At 37.5% G+C, this 24,706-nt stretch overlaps 1 non-coding gene across 1 annotated transcript; it reads left to right on the top strand.

Moving 5' to 3' along the window:
• Window positions 1-13,348: 13,348 nt before the first annotated feature.
• On the top strand, window positions 13,349-13,456 carry LOC148566702 (small nucleolar RNA R71). The gene has a single exon (XR_015881549.1). It is a non-coding gene; the product is annotated as a small nucleolar RNA R71 (small nucleolar RNA).
• Window positions 13,457-24,706: the final 11,250 nt, after the last annotated feature.

Consider the following 24,706-nt stretch of genomic DNA (forward strand, 5'->3'; position numbering starts at 1 on the left):
CTTCAATACACACAAACACACCCCCACAAACACACCCTTTCTCCTATGTTTCCTTCAGCAGCTGCCATCCCGTTTCTCATTTTCCCCCAACTCATAAACGTGACACACACAACAGAGAGAAGAGGGAAGAAAGGGCTGCGATGTGAACATAGAAAAGAGGAACTAGCTGTGCCGCCATGCCCTGCCGCCAAGCCATCTTTGCTATCGCCGTCGTTCATCCGCGTCTCACCGTCGCCGTCTGTGGAGTCACCAGACGCCATCAAAACCATCGTTGCTGCCACCGTCATACGAACCAGAGGAGAAGGAGATCCATCAAGTTGCGTGTGAGAGGGAGGTTGAAGCTGTCGCATGCGGGGGAGAGGAACGGCATCACGGTTGGGGCTGGAATCTTCCGCCGTTGGGTCACCCACTGCCATTGCTATTCTGAAGCCTTCAAGCCACCGCGAAGATCTGACGCGAGGAGAGAGAGACAGAACACGAACACACAAAGAGGGAGAAAGAGCTTGCGAGTGCAGAGGAGGATGCGATGGTGGAGGGTGGTTACCCCGATGTCGCCGCTGCCATTGCTCCTCCCTGCAATTCTCACCACCGGGAGTTGCCGTCAGAGCTACCGCATTCCTTTACACCGTCGACCTTTTTGAGTATGGTAATTTCTCTTTTCTGGAACCCTCGAGAATATTAGCGTTCTGTTAAAGCCTGTAAACGATGTTGAGGTTTGGTACCGTAGGGATTTGGTTCCGGTGATTGCTTGTCAAAATTGAGGTTGTTGCTGAACCATCAGAGCTTCTAGCCGCTGTCGGAGCTGCTATCCGGTCAGTTGGAAGCTACTACTTTGTTGTCCTATTTTGTTTATCGTGGTGAGATTATTTGGTTTTATTTTTGTTTACCGCAATACTCTATTATCAATTATGCTCTAATATCTCTTAATATCCATTTCGCGTTAATTCTAAATTATGTCAAATATGTGGTTGTTTCTGTGATCCTTGCGGCCTATTGGAAATTTCTGCGGTTGCTGCCAATTAACATGAGAATAAGGATTTAATGAGTTTAATTATGCAACTTGTAACTAATCGAGGTAGGGGTTTTTCTTAAAATTTATTTTATCTTATAGAGTTGTTATAAATAGATATTAACGTGAGAAACATATGTCTGTGATTATGATTGTCTTATAAATGTGGTTGTTTGCTGGACTGAATGACTGATTGCTTGATTGCTTTAGTGGTGTGTGATTGTGGAAAAGAAATTAGTTTGAAAAGTTATTTAGTTGATTATTATGAAAAGTGGTTTTTCTTGGTTTTGAAGTTATTTTGATAATGTAAATGAATCGGTTTTGGAAATGATTTGAGATATGAAAATGAATTAATTTTGGAAGCGGTTTAATTTTGAATTAGTTTGATTTTACAAATGATTTAATATTTGACCTGGTTTAATTTGAAAAAGATTTATTATTTGAAATGGTTGAATTTGAAAATAATTTGATATTAGAACTGGTTGAATTTTGGAAAATGATTGAGATTTGGAAATGGTTGAGAAAAGGTTTGAGGAATGTTTGGATGTGACTCGAAAAAGGTGGCAGAGTCCGAGTTTTAGAGGAGATGCTGCCGAAATTTTATAAAATTGGAAGTTTATTGATGAATGTTGGATGAATTATTCATATGGCTTATGAATTTGAATTATCTGAGACACGAGTTTCCCTGGGTAGACGCAGTGACTTGCCACCACTTGCCAGGTTGAGACTCGATACTCTGTTGACCCTACGACGTAAGGGTGACCGGGCACGTATAAATTCCTGGGAATGGTATCCCCATTGAGCAATTTGATATATATGAGAAAAAGCTATGCATAGACTCATGGGGATGCACATCGGAGGACAGTCCAAGGGTTTAGCAAACCGGACTTGTCCAGTTGCCTATATAACCGACAGATGAGCTCATTAGCCATAGGACAGGCATGCATCATATGCATTTGTATGCTTTGCTTAGGTTTGAATTTGTTTTGATTTGCCTAATTGTTAAATTGTTATTAACTGCTACCTGAACTATTTGCTATAACTGCTACTTAAACCTGTGCTTTCCTTGTTTGTTTTGCTTGTGTTTGTCTTGGTGTGGTACTTTTGAGAATGAGATTTGGTGCTGAATTGATGATTGTATTGATTGATTGCGTGGTTGGTTTCTGATTAGGATTTTCTTATAAGAAAAGAAAGGTTTTGGATTTCTGGATATTTAAATATTGATTTTCGAAAAGGGTTTTTGGATGACTAGTTGTGGGTTTTTAAAAGATTCAAAGGATGAACAATAATCACTGAGCTTAAAAATAGATTTCTCTTTAAATATCTTATTATGAAAATTTTGAAACTCTGTGGTGAGACCGTATGGTTAGGTTCTCACCTCCTACAGCTTTATCTTTTCAGGAGACGGATGAAAAAGCTCAGAAGGGTTGTATTGTGTTTCGCTTAGTCAATAATGTTGTTTAGTTTTTATTTACTTATCCCTCGCCATCAATATTATTTTATGTAAGAAGGATAGGAGTTGTATGATTTGTATGTATATAATATGTATAGGTTACTTGAGTAAGAAGTTTTGTACATGTATATGCTTGTTTTGTGTTATTTAAATAGTATTCTTTTTTCCGGTTTTCAAAAAGGACAGTGATATGATTTTGAGTCAAAGGCTCCTATTTTATTATTAAGTATATGAAATCGTCGTAATACTTCTTGCTATCAGAGTAGCGTAGCCGGAAGCGTGACATTCTAATAGTGTGGGTGTTAAATTATGGTATCAGAGCAGTTCATCCTGATTAGAGCCTCGGGAATGGATTGCCTATGCTTCATTGCATACTCTGAGTGTTTGTCATATAGTAGGTCTTGTTTGGATAACAAGAATTAGAGCTTTATGCACATGGTTGTCTATTGATTAACGCTGTTAGCTTACTGTTGCAAATCTGTTGATATTAAGTCTGGCCAACTTAATGTTGATGGTATATGTGTATGGGAAAGTTAACAGGTTATTATCGATGAATTGGAATTGATAAGTAATGAGTAATGTGAGTCATATGGTTAGGGAATGCTGGAGTTCGCTTTTCGTGTTTGGTTTCAACTTGTGATTCTTATTTGTGTTGCTTAAGTTGGCATATCGTTCCTTCTTTACTATCCTCATTGAAGTTCCTTGACTCGGATTCCTTCCTTGAACTATGATTTAACCATTTTTCGACCATATTTTATTATTTATCCATAACCTTGCTTGATTGTATTCTTGAGAGTTTGCTTGTGTTTTTTTAATATATATATATATATATATATATATATATATATATATATATGTCTTTATTATTAATTATACTCTTCATGAATCTTGAGCTCATTGATCTGATCTTGAACCTGTTTTAGTGTGATGCATCATTCCTTACAATCTATTTTTAAAATTCTTGTTTTGGGATTGAAAAAGTTTAGAATTAACTATTTTTCCTGTCTAATTCTGTTCCACAATCATCCTTCGAACTTTTGATGAGATCCCTTTTAATTTAGCATATACTTCTCTACATGAGTTTAGAAAAATTTCTTTATATGCTTAGATCTGTTTATCTGTAATGTTTCACCTATTCTTTTTATAGATATGTGAAAATAATTTCTACCTTAGATTTCCTCCTTTGACTACAACTTGATTTACTTTCAACTTTATCACAATTTTTATACGTATTCTTATGTGATTTCGCACCTGAGTATGTTTCAAGACTCTGGAGGAAATTATTTTTTGTTCATAGCTTAATTAAGTTCTATTTTATAAACCTTGCATATCTTATTTTAGTTTGAGTTGTTTTGATGCAATACCTTTAGTATTTCTTTCGAAAAAATGAATTCATTCCTTTTTGAGTTTATCCATTCCTTGTGAATGCTACCATTGATTTTTAGTATTCTTTTCGACCCAGCTTAGATTCAGTTCAAAAGAGTGTACCGTTCTTCTTCTTGATTGTTCCTACCGAAGTTCTTAGATTCAAATTCCTTCTTAAGATTACAGCTTGATTCTCTAACAAATTTATTGCAGTTTTTACGAATATCCTTATTTGATTATGTATTTAGATATTCTTCAAAGAAAGGTTTTTATTTCTTTCCTGTTAGTTTTTGTTTGGTAAACTTCACCTAATTTAATTTTAATTTGAATTTGGTTTAGCATACTACATTTTTTATGCAATTGTTGTTCTTTTAAAAAAATGTTGGACTCATGTCTTTCTTCTTAGGAATAGACCAATTCCTTTCTTAAGCTTTTCATTTCTGTGGATGTCATATTTGATTCTGTTTTTAATTACTCTCTTATTTTTTTTGAACGTCACCATTAGTCTTAGTTTTCCATTTATTGTGAATCTCATACTCATCCGAGTCAACTTAAATTCGTTTCCGTCTAATGCACCATTTGTCCTTTTATTTGTCTTTCCTTAGTCAAAAGTTCTTTCTTGAGAATTTTCTATTGATTGAGTTGTCTTCCTTGCGTGTTTTGTATTCCTTTGGACCAATTGGAAACTCGTTTGATAATCCTTGCCAAGTGAGTTCTTGTTTGGATTCCCTTGATTTAAAGATCCTTTCTTCCATGGGCTGATTTCCTTTTAAGTGCATCGTAATCATCTTAAATGATTCTTGCGAGGTGGTTATTCCAAGTATACTTTCAGAATTTTGTTTTGGACCATTTTGAAAAAGTTTTGAATCAACTTTTCTAAGTTGTTGAGTTCCTTCTTAAGCTTTTCGTTTCTATGAGTGACATGCTTTATGAATCCTAATTGAAATCCTTTAATTTAAGTTTCTTTCTTGAAATGAGTTGGTTTCCTTCTTTGCGCATCTTAATATTATTGAACATCCTTATAAGGTTGTGATTTCAAGTATATTATTGGAGTTTTATTTTAAACCTTTTTAAACAAGTTTTGATTTATTATTATGCAAAGTTGTCCTTGACTTTGCATTTCTTTACTTGAGCAGTGCCTCTCTTTGATGTGATTTGAACTTGTTTTGTGCAATATAACCGTTGGTGCACAAAATTGTGATCATCAACAATGGCGCCAAAGATTTGGAGCTCTCAAACGTGAATCACACTTTGTCACAATTCCGCACAACTAACCAGCAAGTGCACTGGGTCGTCCAAGTAATAAACCTTACGTGAGTAAGGGTCGATCCCACGGAGACTGTCGGCTTGAAGCAAGCTATGGTCATCTTGTAAATCTCAGTCAGGAAGATTCAAATGGTGATGGAGGGTTGATAATTAAAAAATGAATAAAACATAAAATAAATATAAAATAAAGATAGAGATACTTATGTAATTCATTGGTGGATTTCAGATAAGCGTATGAAGATGCTTTGTTCCCCCTGAACCTCTGCTTTCCTATTGCCTTCTTTCAATCATTCATACTCCTTTCCATGGCAAGCTTTATGTTGGGCATCACCGTTGTCAATGGCTACATCCCGTCCACTCATTGAAAATGGTCCTGATGCTCTGTCACAACATCGGCTAATCAGCTGTCGGTTCTCGATCATGTCGGAATAGGATCCATTGATCCTTTTGCGTCTGTCACACGCCCCACAATCGCGAGTTTGAAGCTCGTCACAGTCATCCCTTCCCAGATCCTACTCAGAATACCACAGACAAGGTTTAGACATTCCGGATCTCAGGAATGGCTGCCATTAATTCTAGCCTATACCACGAAGGTTCCAATCTTATATTAGAAACCCAAGAGATACGCATTCAAGCCATTGCTAGTAGAACAGAGGTGGTTGTCAGGCACATGTTCATAGGTGAGAATGATGATGAGTGTCATGGATCATCACATTCATCAAGTTGAAGAACGAATGAATATCTTGGAGAAGAAATAGACTTGAGTTGAATGGAAAAACAATAGTACTTTGTATTAATTCATGAAGAACAGCAGAGCTCCACACCTTAATCTATGGTGTGTAGAAACTCCACCGTTGAAAATACATAAGAACAAATAGTGTAAGCATGGCCGAATGGCCAGCCTCAAAGGTCTAAGGACTAAACGTCCCAAGATGTGTGTAAAATACAATAGCAAAAGGTCCTATTTATAGAGAACTAGTAGCCTAGGGTTGCAGAAATCAGTAATTAATGCAGAAATCTTCTTCCGGGCCCACTTGGTGTGTGCTTAAGCTGAGCATTGAAGCATTTTCGTGTAGAGACTTTTCTTGGAGTTAAACGCCAGCTTTTGTGCCAGTTTGGGCGTTTAACTCCAGCTTTTCTGCCAGTTTTGGAGTTAAACGCCAGAATTCTTGAGCTGACTTGGAATGCCTGTTTGGGCCATCAAATCTCGGGCAAAGTATGGACTATTATATATTGCTGGAAAGCCCAGGATGTCTACTTTCCAACGCAAATAAGAGCGCGCCAATTGGGTTTCTGTAACTCCAGAAAATCCACTTTGAGTGCAGGGAGGTCAGAATCCAACAGCATCTGCAGTCCTTTTTCAGTCTCTGAATCAGATTTTTGCTCAGGTCCCTCAATTTCAGCCAGAAAATACCTGAAATCACAGAAAAACACACAAACTCATAGTAAAGTCCAGAAGAGTGATTTTTATTTAAAAACTAATAAAAACATAATAAAAACTAATTAAAATATACTAAAAACATACTAAAAATAATGCCAAAAAGCGTATAAATTATCCGCTCATCACAACACCAAACTTAAATTGTTACTTGTCCCCAAGCAACTGAAAATCAAATAGGATAAAAAGAAGAGAATATACAATGAATTCCAAAAACATCTATGAAGATCAGTATTAATTAGATGAGTGGGGCTTTTAGCTTTTTGCTTCTGAACAGTTTTGGCATCTCACTTTATCCCTTGAAGTTCAGAATGATTGGCATCTATAGGAACTCAGAATCCAGATAGTGTTATTGATTCTCCTAGTTAAGTATGTTGATTCTTGAACACAGCTACTTTTTGAGTCTTGGCTGTGGCCCTAAGCACTTTGTTTTCCAGTATTACCACCAGATACATAAATGCCACAGACACATAACTGGGTGAACCTTTTCAGATTGTGACTCAGCTTTGCTAGAGTCTCCAATTAGAGGTGTCCAGGGTTCTTAAGCACACTCTTTTTTTTGCTTTGGACCTCGACTTTAACCGCTCAGTCTCAAGTTTTCACTTGACACCTTCACACCACAAGCACATGGTTAGGGACAGCTTGGTTTAGCCGCTTAGGCCAGGATTTTATTCATGTGGGCCCTCCTATCCACTGATGATCAAAGCCTTGGATCCTTTTTATCACCCTTGCCTTTTGGTTTAAAGGGGTATTGGCTTTTTCTGCTTGCTTTTCTTTTTCTTTCTTTTTCTTTTCTCTTTTTTTTTCTGCAAGCTTTTTACTGCTTTTTCTTGCTTCAAGAATCAATTTTATGATTTTTCAGATCATCAGATAACATTTCTCCTTTTCCTTTCATTCTTTTAAGAGCCAACAATTTTAATATTCATAAACAATCAAATTCAAAAATATGCACTGTGATGAGATATTTTGGTGAAAAATAAATTTCTCCCAAAACACACAATTCTAACCGGCAAGTGTACCGGGTCGTATCAAGTAATAAAAACTCACGGGAGTGAGGTCGATCCCACAGGGATTGAAGGATTGAGCAATTTTAGTTTAGTGGTTGATTTAGTCAAGCGAATCAAGATCTGGTTGAGTGTTTTGTACTTTGCAGTAATTAAATTGCATGGAAGTAAAGGGAACAGGGAATTAAAGTGCTGAATCTTAAAGAACAAGAAATTAAATAGCAGAAACTTAGAATGCAAGAAATGTAAATTACGGAATCTTAAAGTGCAAGAAATGTAAACGGCTGGAATTGTAAGGGAATTGGGGATTGGATTTGCAGAATTTAAACAAGGAAAAGTTAAATTGCATTAAACAGAAGAGAAAAAGGGAATTGGGATTGAATCAGATCCGAAACAGCAAAGTAGATGAACATGGAAAGCAGTAAATAGAGAATTGAAATAGGAAATCAGATCTCAGGACCCAGAGACTAGAAAACCAAGTCTAGATCTCAATGCCTTCCTAGATCCAACAAGAACAATTGCAAGGAAATTGTAAATTGCAAAGAAATTAGATGAGAAGCAAGTAATGGAAACAGAAATTCAAATTCAGTAAATAAACAGAGAGATCCAAGGATGAGATTGAAACAGAATTTCTTCAATTCTCTAACCCAAGATCCAAGACAATTGTAATTGAAATTGAAAGCAATAAAACTGAGAGGAAGAGGAGTGAATTCTCCTTCCCCAAGACAAAAGAAATTAAAGATCACTCAATATCCAAAGCTCTCCGGAAACTATTATGAAAATTTAAAAAGAAAGCTCTCTAAAAGCTCAGCTCCCTGAAGAACTTGAATTCTATCCTATTTATGCACTTTCTTCAAATGATCTTCAAGCCTTGAGTTGGGCCTTTGCTCTTGGTGGAATTGGGTTGAAAGAGGCCTTGGTTGATTGCTCTTGAGATTTGGAGAAGAACCAAAATGAACCAATTGAACCGGGTTTGAGTTTTGCAAAAGTTGGACCAAAAGTTGGAGCTAAAGTTAGGGGTCTAACTTTGGCTCCAACTTTTCATAGCAGCCCACAAAATTTTCTGATATGAACGTTGGTGCCAACGTTAGGGGTCTAACTTTGACCCTAACATTGGCCTTGCCTTGTGTGCTTGTGGCGCCAACGTTAGCCACCAAGTTAGGGGGCTAACGTTGGCGCAAACTTTTGCTCCTCCTTGTGATGTTCATGAGCCAACGTTAGCCTCAAAGTTAGGGGGCTAACGTTGGCGCAAACTTTTGGTGCCCAGGGGAGAATTTCATGTGCCAACGTTAGCCTCAAAGTTAGGGGGCTAACGTTGGCGCAAACTTTTGATACCCAGGGAATGATTTTCAAGTTCCAACGTTAGCCTCCAAGTTAGGGGGCTAACGTTGGGGCTAACTTTTCAACCAAAAGTTTGTGCAAAAGTTTGGTGCTAACTTTAGGTCCAGCTTTTTGCTTCCTGGTTCAATTTCACTTATTCCATTGTCTTCTCTTTACTCCTAGCTATTCCTTCTTACTTCAACCTTTCTCCAAGCTTTCTTCACCTATAATTAATCAACCAAACTCATCAAAGCTATGCTCATAATCATGAGATATTCATTCTATCATAATATGCAACAATTTTAGCATAAAACCTCATGAAATGGCATGAATTTATACATGGTTGATTCAATCAAGGGAAACATGAAAATCTACTCAATTAGCTTGCTTATGGTTCAAGAAAGTGCATAATTCTAATGAAAACAAAAGGAAAAGACTAGTTAAAATAGGCTAAGATGACTTGTCATCACACTGTTCAAGCATTCATTCAGAAAAACAATAGTATTGCCACCACATCAAAATAATTAAACTATTTTAAAATTTGAAATTCATGCACTTCTTTTTATTTTTCAATTAAAAACATTTTTCATTTAAGAAAGGTGATGGATTCATTTTAATAGCTTTAAGGCATAGACACTTAGACACTAATGATCATGTAGTAAAGACACAAACATAGATAAACATAAAGCACTATTTTCGAAAAACAGAAAATAAAGAACAAGGAAATTAAAGAACGGGTCCACCTTAGTGATGGCGGCTTGTTCTTCCTCTTGAAGATCTTATGGAGTGCTTGAGCTCCTCAATGTCTCTTCCTTGCCTTTGTTGCTCCTCTCTCATGGTTCTTTGATCTTCTCTAATTTCATGGAGGAGGATGGAATGCTCTTGGTGTTCCACCCTTAGTTGTCCCATGTTGGAACTTAATTCTCCTAGGGAGGTGTTGATTTGCTCCCAATAGTTTTGTGGAGGAAGCTGCATCCCTTGAGGCATCTCAGGGATTTCATGATGAGGAATTTCCTCATGCTCTTGATGAGGTTCTCTTGTTTGCTCCATCCTTTTCTTAGTGATGGGTTTGTCCTCATCAATGAGAATGTCTCCCTCTATGTCAATTCCAACCGAATTGCAAAGGTGACAAATGAGATGAGGGAAGGCTAACCTTGCCAAAGGAGAGGACTTGTCCGCCACCTTGTAGAGTTCTTGGGATATAACCTCATGAACTTCCACTTCCTCTCCAATCATGATGCTATGTATCATGATAGCCCGGTCTGTAGTAGCTTCGAACCGGTTGCTAGTGGGACTGATTGAGCGTTGGATGAACTCCAACCATCCCCTAGCCACGGGCTTGAGGTCATGCCTTCTTAGTTGAACCGACTTCCCTCTTGAATCTCTCTTCCATTGAGCGCCCTCTTCACATATGTCCATGAGGACTTGGTCTAACCTTTGATCAAAGTTGACCCTTCTAGTGTAGGGGTGTGCATCTCCTTGCATTATGGGCAAGTTGAATGCCAACCTTACATTTTCTGGACTAAAATCCAAGTATTTTTCTCGGACCATTGTAAGCCAATTCTTAGGATCCGGGTTCACACTTTGATCATGGTTCTTGGTGATCCATGCATTGGCATAGAACTCTTGAACCATTAAGATTCCGACTTGTTGAATGGGGTTGGTGAGAGCTTCCCAACCTCTTCTTCGGATCTCATGTCGGATCTCCGGATACTCATTCTTTTTGAGTTTGAAAGGGACCTCGGGGATCACTTTCTTCTTGGCCACAACTTCATAGAAGTGGTCTTGATGCACCCTTGAGAGGAATCTCCCCATCTCCCATGACTCGGAGGTGGAAGCTTTTGCCTTTCCTTTCCTCTTTCTAGAGGTTTCTCCAGCCTTTGGTGCCATAAATGGTTATGGAAAAACAAAAAGCTTTAGCTTTTACCACACCAAACTTAGAAGGTTGCTCGTCCTCGAGCAAAAGAAGAAAGAAGAGAGTAGAAGAAGAAGAAATAGAGAAGATGGAGTGGGCTTTGTGTTTTGGCCAAGGGGGAGAAGTGGTGTTTAGGTTGTGTGAAAATGAAGGAGTGAAGATGGGTTTATATAGAGGTGAAAAGGGGTTGAGTGGTTCGGCTATAGAGGGTGGGCTTGGGTGGGAAAGTGGTTTGAATTTGAATGGTGAGGTAGGTGGGGTTTTATGAAGGATGGATGTGAGTGGTGAAGAGAATGGTAGGATTTGATAGGTGAGGAGTTTTTGGGGAAGAGGTATTGAGGTGATTGGTGAATGGGTGAAGAAGAAAGAGAGTGGTGGGGTAGGTGGGGATCCTGTGGGTCCACAGATCCTGAGGTGTCAAGGATATCTCATTCCTGCACCAAGTGGCGTGCAAAACGCCCCTTTCTGCCAATCCTGGCGTTAAACGCCAAGCTGCTGCCCATTTCTGGCATTTAATGCCAGCTTCTTGCCCATTCCTGGCGTTAAACGCCAGTCTGGTGCCCTTTTCTGGCGTTAAACGCCAAGCTGCTGCCCATTTCTGGCATTTAACGCCAGCTTCTTGCCCATTCCTGGCGTTAAACGCCAGTCTGGTGCCCTTTTCTGGCGTTAAACGCCCAGAATGGTGCCAGACTGGGCGTTTAACCCCATTCTGCTACCTTTACTGGCGTTTAAACGCCAGTAACTGTCTCCTCCAGGGTGTTCTATTTTTCATTCTGTTTTTCACTTTGGTTTTGCTTTTTCAATTGTTTTTGTGACTTCACATGATCATCAACCTACAGAAAACATAAAATAACAATAGAAAATAGAAATTTAAAGTAAAAATTGGGTTGCCTGCCAACAAGCGCTTCTTTAATGTCAATAGCTTGACAGTGGCTCTCATGGCGCCTCACAGATGTTCAGAGAAATGTTGGAACCTCCCAACACCAAACTTAGAGTTTGACTGTGGGAGCTCTGTTTGACTCTGTATTGAGAGAAGCTCTTCGTGCTTCCTCTCCATGGTGACAGAGGGATATCCTTGAGCTTTAAACACAAGGGAGTCTCCATTCACTTGAATGATCAATTCTCCTTTGTCAACATCAATCACAGCTTTTGCTGTGGCTAGGAAGGGTCTGCCAAGGATGATGGATTCATCCATACACTTCCTAGTTTCTAGGACTATGAAATCAGCAGGGATGTAATGGTCTTCAACCTTTACCAAGACATCCTCTACAAGTCCATAAGCTTGTTTCTTTGAATTGTCTGCCATCTTCAGTGAGATTCTAGCAGCTTGTACCTCAATGATCCCTAGCTTCTCCATTACAGAGAGAGGCATAAGGTTTATGCTTGACCCTAGGTCACACAAAGCCTTCTCAAAGGTCATGGTGCCTATGGTACAAGGGATTGAGAACTTTCCAGGGTCCTGTCTCTTTTGAGGTAATCTCTGCCTAGTCAAGTCATCCAGTTCTTTGATGAGCAATGGAGGTTCATTCTCCCAAGTCTCATTACCAAATAACTTGGCATTTAGCTTCATGAGTGCTCCAAGGTACTTAGCAACTTGCTCTTCAGTGACATCTTCATCCTCTTCAGAGGAAGAATACTCCTCAGAGCTCATGAATGGTAGAAGTAAATTTAATGGAATCTCTATGGTCTCAGTGTGAGCCTCAGATTCCCATGGTTCCTCATTAGGGAACTCCATGGAGGTCAGTGGGCGTCCATTGTGGTCTTCCTCAGTGGGAATCACTGCCTCTTCCTCCTCTCCATGTTCGGCCATGTGAGATGTGGTTATGGCCTTGCACTCTCTTTTGGGATTCTCTTCTGTATTGCTTGGGAGAGTGCTAGGAGGGAGTTCAGTAATTTTCTTACTCAGCTGACCCAATTGTGCCTCCAAATTTCTAATGGAGGACCTTGTTTCAGTCATGAAACTTTTAGTGGTTTTGATTAGATCAGAGACAATGGTTGCTAAGTCAGAGTGGCTCTGCTTAGAATTCTTTGTCTGTTGCTGAGAAGATGATGGAAAAGGCTTGCTATTGCTAAACCTGTTTCTTCCACCATTATTGTTGTTGAAACCTTGTTAAGGTCTCTGTTAATCTTTCCATGAGAGATTTGGATGATTTCTCCATGAAGGATTATAGGTGTTTCCATAGGGTTCTCCCATGTAATTCACCTCTTCCATTGCTGGGTTCTCAGGATCATAAGCTTCTTCTTCAGAGGAAGCTTCCTTAGTACTGCCTGTTGCTGCTTGCATTTCAGACAGACTCTGAGAAATCATATTGACTTGTTGGGTCAATATTTTATTCTGAGCCAATATGGCATTCAGAGTATCAATCTCAAGAACTCCCTTCTTCTGAGTTGTCCCATTATTCACAGGATTCCTTTCAGAAGTGTACATGAATTGGTTATTTGCAACCATTTCAATGAGTTCTTGAGCTTCTGCAGGCGTCTTCTTCAGATGAAGAGATCCTCCAGCAGAGCTATCTAATGACATCTTGGATAGTTCAGACAGACCATCATAGAAGATTCCTATGATGCTCCATTCTGAAAGCATGTCAGAAGGGCACCTTCTGATTAATTGCTTGTATCTTTCCCAAGCTTCATAGAGGGATTCACCTTCCTTCTGTTTGAAGGTTTGGACTTCCACTCTAAGCTTGCTTAATTTTTGAGGTGGAAAGAACTTTGCCAAGAAGGCATTGACTAGCTTTTCCCAAGAGTTCAGGCTTTCCTTAGGTTGTGAATCCAACCATGTTCTAGCTCTGTCTCTTACAACAAAAGGAAAGAGCATGAGTCTGTAGACTTCAGGGTCAACCCCATTGGTTTTGATAGTGTCACAGATTTGCAAGAACTCAGCTAAGAACTGATGAGGATCTTCCAATGGAAGTCCATGAAACTTGCAATTCTGTTGCATTAGAGAAACTAATTGAGGCTTAAGCTCAAAGTTGTTTGCTCCAATGGCAGGGATTGAGATGCTTCTCCCATAGAAATCAGGAGTAGGTGCAGTAAAGTCACCAAGCACCTTCCTTGCATTGTTGGCATTGTTATTTTCGGCTGCCATGGTTTCTTCTTCTTTGAAGAGCTCTGTTAGGCCCTCTAAAGAGAATTGTTCTTTAGCTTCTCTTAGCTTTCTCTTCAAGGTCCTTTCAGGTTCAGGATCAGCTTGAACAAGTATGTCTTTATCTTTGTTCCTGCTCATATGAAAGAGAAGAGAACAAGAAAGTAGGGAATCCTCTATGTCACAGTATAGAGATTCCTTGAGGTGTCAGAGGAAAAGAAGAATAGAAGGAGGTGGTAGATGGAGGAGAATTCGAACATATAAAGAAGGAGGGAGTTCGAATTGTACCTTGAGGAGGAGTCTTAGTCCCTTAAATAGAAGGATGTAAGAAGAGGGGAAGAATTTTTGAAAATTAATTAAAAGATTTTAAAAAAGAAAATTGAAAAATTGATTGAGATTTTCGAAAACTAAGATTGGGAAAGAAATAAAGTGATTTTTGAAAAAGATTTTGAAATTAGAAAAAGATTTGATTGAAAAAATTAATTTTGAAAAAGATGTGATTGAAAAGATATGTTTGAAAAGATATGATTGAAAATCAATTTAGAAAAAGAAAATTTTTAAAATTAAAGTTGATTACTTGACTATCAAGAAATTAAAAGATATGATTTTATAATTTAAAGTTTGATCCTTTCTTAATAGACAAGTAACAACTTGAAAATTTTGAAGTAAATCTTTAATTGAAGCAAGGATTTTTGAAAATAGTAAAAATAAATATAAAATGGAAAGAAATTGATTTTGATAGAGATATGATTGAAAAGATATGATTTGAAAAAGATTTGATTTTGAAAAATAAAAAAAATGAAAACTTGAAAAAAATGTGAATTAAAAACAAAATCTTCCCTCTAGTGTCATCCTGGCGTTAAACGCCCAGAATGGTGCCCATTCTGGCGTTTAACGCCCAAAACTCTACCTTTTTGGGCGTTAAACGCCCAGCCAAGTACCCTGGCTGGCGTTTAAACGCCAGTTTTCCTTTTTTACTGGGCGTTTTGCACGCCCAGCTTTTTCTGTTTGATTCCTCTACTGAATGTTCTGAATCTTCAATTCTCTGTATTATGGACTTGAAAAGACATAGTTTAAAAATATTTTTTTGAATTTTTGATGATGAGAAATAATAAAAAATGCAACTAAGATCAAATAAACAATGCATGCAAGACACCAAACTTAAATGTTTGTATACTAAGGACTATAACAATGTAAAAATGCATATGAAAAACAACAAAACATACTAAACAAGAGAATTTAAAGATCAGAGCAATGAAATCATCAAGAACAACTTGAAGATTAATGAAGAACATGCATGAATTCGAAAAATGCAAGAAGAACAGAAACATGCAATTGACACCAAACTTAAAATTAGACAATAGACTCAAACAAGAAACATAAAATATTTTTGGTTTTTATGATTTTAAAATTTTTTTTTGTATTTTCGAAAATTATATAGAAAAGAAAATAAAGAGAATCAAAACTCTTAATAAGAATTCCAGGAATCATGCAATGTTAGTCTAAAGCTTCAGTCTAAAAAGATTAGACATGTTTGGCCAAGCTTCAGCAGGACATTACATTCAATAGCTAAATTGATGAGAATCAATCAGCTTTTGTGATGATAAGAACATCACCTTGAAACTCTAGAATTCATTCTTAAAAATTCTGAAAAGTACCTAATCTAAGCAACAAGATGAACCGTCAGTTGTCCAAACTCGAACAATCCCCGGCAACGGCGCCAAAAACTTGGTGTTGTTGCCGGAAACAAATGCGAAATTATTGTTCGTTCATTCGTCCCTTCCCCGGCAACGGCGCCAAAAACTTAGTGCACGAAATTGTGATCATCAACAATGGCGCCAAAGACTTGGAGCTCTCAAACGTGAATCACACTTTGTCACAATTCCGCACAACTAACCAGCAAGTGCACTGGGTCGTCCAAGTAATAAACCTTACGTGAGTAAGGGTCGATTCCACAGAGACTGTCGGCTTGAAGCAAGCTATGGTCATCTTGTAAATCTCAGTTAGGCATATTCAAATGGTGATGGAGGGTTGATAATTAAAAAATGAATAAAACATAAAATAAAGATAAAATAAAGATAGAGATACTTATGTAATTCATTGGTGGATTTCAGATAAGCGTATGAAGATGCTTTGTTCCCCCTGAACCTCTGCTTTCCTATTGCCTTCTTCCAATCATTCATACTCCTTTCCATGGCAAGCTTTATGTTGGGCATCACCATTGTCAATGGCTACATCCCGTCCTCTCAGTGAAAATGGTCCTGATGCTCTGTCACAACATCGGCTAATCAGCTGTCGGTTCTCGATCATGTCGGAATAGGATCCATTGATCCTTTTGCGTCTGTCACAGCCCCACAATCGCGAGTTTGAAGCTTGTCACAGTCATCCCTTCCCAGATCCTACTCAGAATACCACAGACAAGGTTTAGACATTCCGGATCTCAGGAATAGCTGCCATTAATTCTAGCCTATACCACGAAGGTTCCAATCTTATATTAGAAACCCAAGAGATACGCATTCAAGCCATTGCTAGTAGAACAGAGGTGGTTGTCAGGCACATGTTCATAGGTGAGAATGATGATGAGTGTCACGGATCATCACATTCATCAAGTTGAAGAACGAATGAATATCTTGGAGAAGAAATAGACTTGAGTTGAATAGAAAAACAATAGTACTTTGTATTAATTCATGAAGAACAGCAGAGCTCCACACCTTAATCTATGGTGTGTAGAAACTCCACCGTTGAAAATACATAAGAACAAATAGTGTAAGCATGGCCGAATGGCCAGCCTCAAAGGTCTAAGGACTAAACGTCCCAAGATGTGTGTAAAATACAATAGCAAAAGGTCCTATTTATAGAGAACTAGTAGCCTAGGGTTGCAGAAATCAGTAATTAATGCAGAAATCTTCTTCCGGGCCCACTTGGTGTGTGCTTGGGCTGAGCATTGAAGCATTTTCGTGTAGAGACTTTTCTTGGAGTTAAACGCCAGCTTTTGTGCCAGTTTGGGCGTTTAACTCCAGCTTTTGTGCCAGTTTTGGAGTTAAACGCCAGAATTCTTGAGCTGACTTGGAACGCCTGTTTGGGCCATCAAATCTCAGGCAAAGTATGGACTATTATATATTGCTGGAAAGCCCAGGATGTCTACTTTTCAACACAATTGAGAGCGTGCCAATTGGGCTTCTGTAGCTCCAGAAAATCCACTTTGAGTGCAGAGAGGTCAGAATCCAACAGCATCTGCAGTCCTTTTTCAGTCTCTGAATCATATTTTTGCTCAGGTCCCTCAATTTCAGCCAGAAAATACCTGAAATCACAGAAAAACACACAAACTCATAGTAAAGTCCAGAAGAGTGATTTTTATTTAAAAACTAATAAAAACATAATAAAAACTAATTAAAATATACTAAAAACATACTAAAAACAATGCCAAAAAGCGTATAAATTATCCGCTCATCAACCGTCTATTGAAGTTTTAATAAAATCGCTTTCAATTCAGCCTACACTCCTTTACCTTATACTCTAAAAAAATTTCTGTATGTGATTTAAACCTGTTCAATTGTAATGCATCCTTTTTTCTTTTATGAGCAAAACTTTATCTCAGGTATCCTTCCAACAAGATCGCAGTTTTCATGCATCCTTGAAAAAGAAGAGAAAATACAATTTTGCTCTTAGCCAAATTAATCTATCCATTTACAAACTTTGTGTAATCTATTATCACTTGAATTTATATTGAAATAATGCCACATTTACGCTTTTATTAATCTTTTGAAGGATGTTTGTTACTCATTTTCTCTTTCAGAACATGAAATGATTTTTCCTTAAGTTTTTCATTCTTTATGAACAATGTATTCGAGAGTATCCTTAAATCATACTCTTGAGTTCTGTGAATTTTGTCTTTGGTTTTGGATATTCTTCTTTTGTAAACCTCATATTTACTTGACTCAGCTTGAATTCGTTTCAAAATACTGCATTGTTTTTCATTTTATTGGTCCTATCGAATTCCTTCGATTCAAGAGTTACCCTTAAAGTTGTCAGTTGATTCTCTTTCTAGCACTCTTTATTGCTTGTTCATCCTTGTCTACTTGTGATTTCAACAATTCTTTCAAATTCTCATGAACGCGGTCCTTGTCACTTTTCTTTCTTTTCTATGGTCTATTATCCTTCTGAGTATACTCGAGATTAGTTTTGATATCTTGTGCGACTGTTAGACTTAGTAAACGACACATTAGTCCTTTACGACACGTTTGGTGAACGCAAAAGATAAAATTTGTAAGTATACGACGTTGCAGGGAGTTGTGGAACCTTATTTCATGTGAAAGAGTTTTGTTGATGTTAGGTTTGTGACCATTAAGATTTGGGAAGTGTTTGACGAGGTTGAAAACCCTCGGATGAGTTGTTCGATGAAGTACGATTGAGGATGGTGGAAATAAGTTATGTTGAAGTTTGAATAATTGAATCTCTGAAGTTGGTGTGAGATCAGAGCGCGAATGTTAAGCGCGTTGTTTTAACCCTAACCTATTTTATAACCTTTTGCCGCCTTGCTTTACCATCACATGTTTGAAACATATCATCTTGTACATCAAGCCTATCTTGTAACTTCTGTTTCGCATCACACTTATACCCTTTATACCTTTATGCCATATGAAGATCCTGGTATTTGAAACTATATGTATATATATACTGAAAACTTTTTGCTTTTTCTTTAAATGCATTCAAGAGTGAAGTGATATGAAATCTCTTTTATTTTGTATCAATTTTTTAGGACGAAAATTTTTATAAGGTGTGTAGGATGTAAGACCCAGAAATTTCGGAAAATCTTATTAAAAGCTAATTTCGACTTATTTATTCGTTAAGTAATTTAATCTTGGAAAATTATTTTATTAAAGATAATTAAAGTAAATTTTGATTAATTGAGTTAAAAATAATTAAGGTTTTATTTGATTTTATAACTATCGAATTATTTTCTATATTTAAATTATAAAGTTTAGCAAATTGATAATCAAATAATATTTTTAAAGTAATTTTAAGGGATTAAATTAGATTTTTAATTAATACTCTATACCCTAATTTAATCCAAATTACCAAATTCCAATTTACTCAAAAATCCTAATTTCACATTTTCCCCCAAAGCAAATCCTAATTCCCAAATTGAAAACCCAAACACACCCCCACCCTCCTACGTTTCCTTCAGCAGCCGCCATCCCATTTCTCGTTTTCCCCCAACTCATAAATGCGACACACACAACAGAGAGAATAGGGAAGAGAAGGCTGGGATCTGAACATAGAAAAGAGGAACTAGCTGCGCCGCCACGCCCTGTCGCCAAGCCTGCTTTGCCATCACCGTCGTTCATGCGCGTCTGCCATCACCGTCTGTGGAGTGACCAGATGCCATCGAACCCATCGTTGCTGCCACCGTCGCACGAACCAGAGGAGAAGGAGAGCCATCGAGTTGCGTGTGAGAGGGAGGTTGAAGCTGTCGCATGCGAGGGAGAGGAATGGCGTCACGGTTGGGGCTAGAACTTCCCACCGTTAGGTCACCCACTGCCATTGCCATTCTGAAGCCTTCAAGCCACCGCGAGGATCTGACGCGAGGAGAGAGAGACATAACACGAACACACGAAAAGGGAGAAAGAGCTTGCGAGTGTGGAGGAGGATGCGATGGTGGAGGGTGGTTACCCCGATATCGCCACTGCCGTTGGTCCTCCCCGCAATTCTCACCATCGGAAGTTACCATCGGAGCTACCGCATTCTTCTACACTGTCGACCTTTCTGAGTATGGTAATTTCTCTTTTCTGGAACCCTCGAGAATATTAGCGTTCTGTTAAAGTCTGTAAATGATGTTGAGGTTTGTTACTGTAGAGATTTGGTTCCGGTGATTGCTTGTCAAAATTGAGGTTATTGCTAAACCATTAGAGCTTCCAGTCGCTGTCGGAGCTGCTATTTGGTCAGTTGGAAGCTACTAATGTGTTGTCCTATTTTGTTTATGGTGGTGAGATTATTTGGTTCCATTTTTGTTTACCGCAATACTCTATTATCAATTATGTTCTAATATCGCTTAATATCCATTCTGCGTTAATTCTAAATTATGTCAAATATGTGGTTGTTGTCGTGATCCTTGCGGTTGCTTGGAAATTTCTGTGGTTACTGCCAATTAATATGAGAATAAGGATTTAATGAGTTTAATTATGCAACTTGCGACTAATCGAGGTAGGGGTTTTTCTTAAAATTTATTTTATCTTATAGAGTTGTTATAAATAGATATTAATGTGAGAAACATATGTCTGTGATTATGATTGTCTTACAAATGTGATTGTTTGTTGGACTGAGTGACTGATTGCTTGATTGCTTGAGTGGTGTGTGATTGTTGAAAAGAAATTAGTTTGAAAAGTTATTTAGTTGATTACTTTGAAAAGTGGTTTTTCTTGGTTTTGAAGTTATTTTGATAATGTAAATGAATCGGCTTTGGAAATGATTTGAGATATGAAAATGAATTAATTTTGGAAGTGGTTTAATTTTGAATTAGTTTGATTTTACAAATGATTTAATATTTGACCTGGTTTAATTTGAAAAAGATTTATTATTGGAAATGGTTGAATTTGAAAATAATTTGATATTAGAACTGGTTGAATTTTGGAAAATGATTGAGATTTGGAAATGGCTGAGAAAGGGTTTGAGGAATGTTTGGATGGGACTCAAAAAGGGTGGCAGAGTCCGAGTTTTAGAGGAGATACTGCCGAAATTTTATAATTGGAAGTTTATTGATGAATGTTGAATGAATTATTCATGTGGCTTATGAATTTGAATTATCTGAGACACAAGTTTCCCTGGGTAGACGCAGTGGCTTGCCACCACTTGCTCCATGTTGAGACTTGATACTCTGTTGACCCTACGACGTAAGGGTGACCGGGCACGTATAAATTTTCGGGAATGGTACCCCCATTGAAAAATTTGATATATATATATGAGAAAAAGCTATGCATAGACTCATGGGGATGCACGTCGGGGGACAGTCTAAGGGTTTAGCAAACCGGACTTATCCGGTTGGTTGTATAACCGACAGATGAGCTCATTAGCCATAGGACAAGCATGCATCATATGCATTTGTATGCTTTGCTTAGGTTTGAATTTGTTTTGGTTTTCCTAATTGTTAAACTGTTATTAACTGCTACCTGAACTATTTACTGTAACTGCTACCTAAACATGTGCTTTCTTTGTCTGTTTTGCCTGTTTTTGTCTTGGTGTGCTACTTTTCAGAATGAGCTTTGGTGCTGAATTGATGATTGTGTTGATTGATTGCGTGGTTGGTTTCTGATTAGGATTTTCTTATAAGAAAAGAAAGGTTTTAGATTTCTGGATATTTAAATATTGCTTTTCGAAAAGGGTTTTTGGATGACTAATTGTGGGTTTTTAAAAGATTCAAAAGATGAACAATAATCACTGAGCTTAAAAATAGATTTCTCTTTAAATATCTTATTATGACAATTCTGAAACTCTGTGGTGAGACTGTGTGGTTAGGTTCTCACCTCCCTACAGCTTTATCTTTTCAGGAGACGAATGAAAAAGCTCATGAAGGGTTGTATTGCGTTTCGCTTAGTCGATAATGCTGTTTAGTTTTTATTTACTTATTCCTCGCCATCAATATTATATTATGTAAGAGGGATATGAGTTGTATGATTTGTATGTATATAATATGTATAGGTTACTTGAGTAAGAAGTTTTGTACATGTATATGCTTGTTTTGTGTTATTTAAATAGTATTCTTTTTTCTAGTTTTTAAAAAGAACAGTGATACGATTTCGAGTCAAAGGCTCCTATTTTGGACAGATCCACAAGTTTAGGTGGTCTTTTCCCTTACGAACATCGCTCATCATCTGCTAAAAACGTTTGGATGTCCGGTAGTCATAGATCTTCCGGATCATGAGGTTATGCTATACATCCTATATGAATTTCAACTGTAGAAAGTGATTCACCAACATTATTTAATTGGAATAAAATACAGTTCAAATACAGTAAATTAATTCTAACCAAATTGGGTTATTACCGCCCACTTTTGAAACCAGCACTCTTTGGGTTTAGCCGGGATCTGCGTGTAAATCGGCCACGGATGGTCGTATGGACTTAATAACCTCGGATATCTCCTGTGTACAAGCATTGGGGTTCGGTGCAAACCTGTCAGAGAACAAACCGCACATTAACAATCAAATAAGATAAACAAACTTAGCATAAACAAACTTAAGATAAACAAACTTAATATAAAAAAATTAAACTCATGAATGCATGCCATCGGGCCAAATCCTCAGCCGGATGACGGGCGATGGTGGAAGGGCATCCTGCTCGGGGGCATTGGAGGTATCACCCTCCGCAGGCTCTATCGACATCGTCGCTGCATCTGCAGGTGGCGTAGCAGAAGGAGGCACCCAATTCGGGTTTGGGACCATGATAAATTGCTAGTCCGATGGACCCGCCTGTGACGTCACAGGGGTCAACGGGATAGCTAGGATAGCGGGCGATGACTAGGCAACCCTAGGGGATTTGTTGGAAGCCCGCCCTCTACTTCAACCACGTGTCCCACTCGATCTAATTCAAATTATCCCAGCAACAACAATCGGCAATCTCAGATAATAATTCCAAAGACATTGAGTAGAGATCAGAACCTATCAATCTAACTAAATTATCCTAACCTCACCACCTAAAATCAATTTACAACAGAAATTAATCTACCTAAACTATGTACTAAAAATCAACTAACTAAATGAAATTAAGATTAACTAGACAGAAATTAAATAGCATGAAAGACAAATACAATGAAAACCCCTAACCACCTAAAATCAACTAAAACAGAATTAATCTAATTAAACTAATTAGAAGAGAGAAAACCTGGAACAGAAATGGGTGGCCTTTCCAGCGACAGTAGGGCAACACCGGCGAGAACAGAGAACAGAAAAGGGGGCGTTTCGAGCAGCGGCGACAGGGCAGGGCAGCAACGACAGTTCCAGCAACGACGGCACAGGACTAGAGAGAGATTGAGAGGTTAGAGAGGGAGAGAGAGAGAGAGAGAGAGAGAGAGAGAGAGAGAGAGAGAGAGAGAGAGGAAGGTGAGAGATTAGAGATAGAAACCAATTTCAAAATAAAGGGGAAGAGGGTTTGCAGTTCGAATTTAGGGCACGATTACCGTCGGATTTACCATTGGATTAATCTAACGGTAACGTGGTGAGTGTAACCAAAATGCAGCGTTTCATTAAACAAGGTTCAGCGTCGGATTTACTTGCCGGTAAATTCGACAGCACTCAACATTTTTCTTGTGGTGACCTTAGGTGGTATCTTAGGATTGAATGAATATTCTATATACAACTAGCTTAATACCCATAAGGCAGAATCTTTCTTGCATGTTGGAGGAGGCTGCACATCTTGAACTACTTAAATTATTTGAGAAGACCAACTACCAGAGAAATCACCATGTTCAAAAGGATAAGCTGGATAATGACAATGCCACAGCAACACCGTTTTGTCCATACACAAATGTAGGATCATTAGGAGGCTCAACTGTAACACACTTATTCTCGACAACCTGGTTGAAGCGTGCGCTAATGTCTACAATTTGTTACCATTAGAAATCAGCAATTTGATTAAAGCTTAATCCAGATACCAAGCAACAATGTGAAGAAATTTTCATTTACTAAGACCCAATCATGAATGAGACTATATATAGTTGATAATTAAGGCTGAGCTAAAATGAGGACTTGATTATTGAATTGGTCAAATTTTATTATTGGGACAAATTTAAAATATTGAAAGACTTGTTATTTTTTAGTGTAAATTTTAATAAGTTATTTATAAATTCAATAAGTTATTTATAGATTAAATATAAATTATTAGATCTTTTATCAACCTAATCTAATGCTTTAAATTTGATGGTGTATCAAATAAGCTCAAAAAACTTGTACTGATTTTAGACTGATCGTCTATCTAAAATGAGCCTAACAATTTTGTGCGTATTGGATATACTACTTTTTATGAACTATTAGATTTTATTAAATGAACATCATATTAAAGAATATTACAAAAAAAAAAAGTATTGATAGATTTTATAAATATAGAATATATTAATATGTACATACACAAATATATTTTAATATAAAATATTTTAAAAATAACAGATATAATATTTTTTTTAAAAAAAATATAAATCAAATAAATACATACAAGAATTATAGAGGCGTGGAGTGACTCTCCAGTGTCAGCATCCACCAAACTCCTCACACACCCAGTCAAATACATCGTCTTTGAATATCCAAATTTATATAAAAATAATAAGATTACTTAACTATGAATAAATATAATTAAGTACCACTAGTTAATAAGTAACACACAAACATTTTTAATTAAGTACCACTAGTTAATAAGTAACACACAAATATAATTCGAGAGATTTAATGGTAATAAAAAGCGCGTGTGCCCAGCTACCTACTGCATGCACCTATTCGATGATATGCCCAAAACTAAGATGTTTCTAACAAACCAAATCAAAGTCGATTGCCATAAAAAAAAAAAAAGAAAAAAAAAAGAGCGAAACAACAAATAAATACAATATATTCTACCAAACACAAAATATATACATACAGCACTATAAAGAATTAAAGAAATATACCACCAATCTGAGCCGCCATCCACAAATATGTAAAATAAATTAATGATATATAAACAATCAATCAAAGTCAAAGTAAAGCAATAAAACAACCAAGAAGTCAGAGAACATCGTTTGAGCACGCTTTTTCTATGTATGTTCCATTTCGTCCATTCAATGCCACATATGCCCCTACTCTCATGCATATAAATATCCCCCCTCCCCCTGCC

The sequence above is a fragment of the Arachis ipaensis genome, chromosome B4 (genome assembly GCF_059453495.1).
Source record: "Arachis ipaensis isolate K30076 ecotype BB chromosome B4, ASM5945349v1, whole genome shotgun sequence".
NCBI lineage: Eukaryota > Viridiplantae > Streptophyta > Magnoliopsida > Fabales > Fabaceae > Arachis > Arachis ipaensis.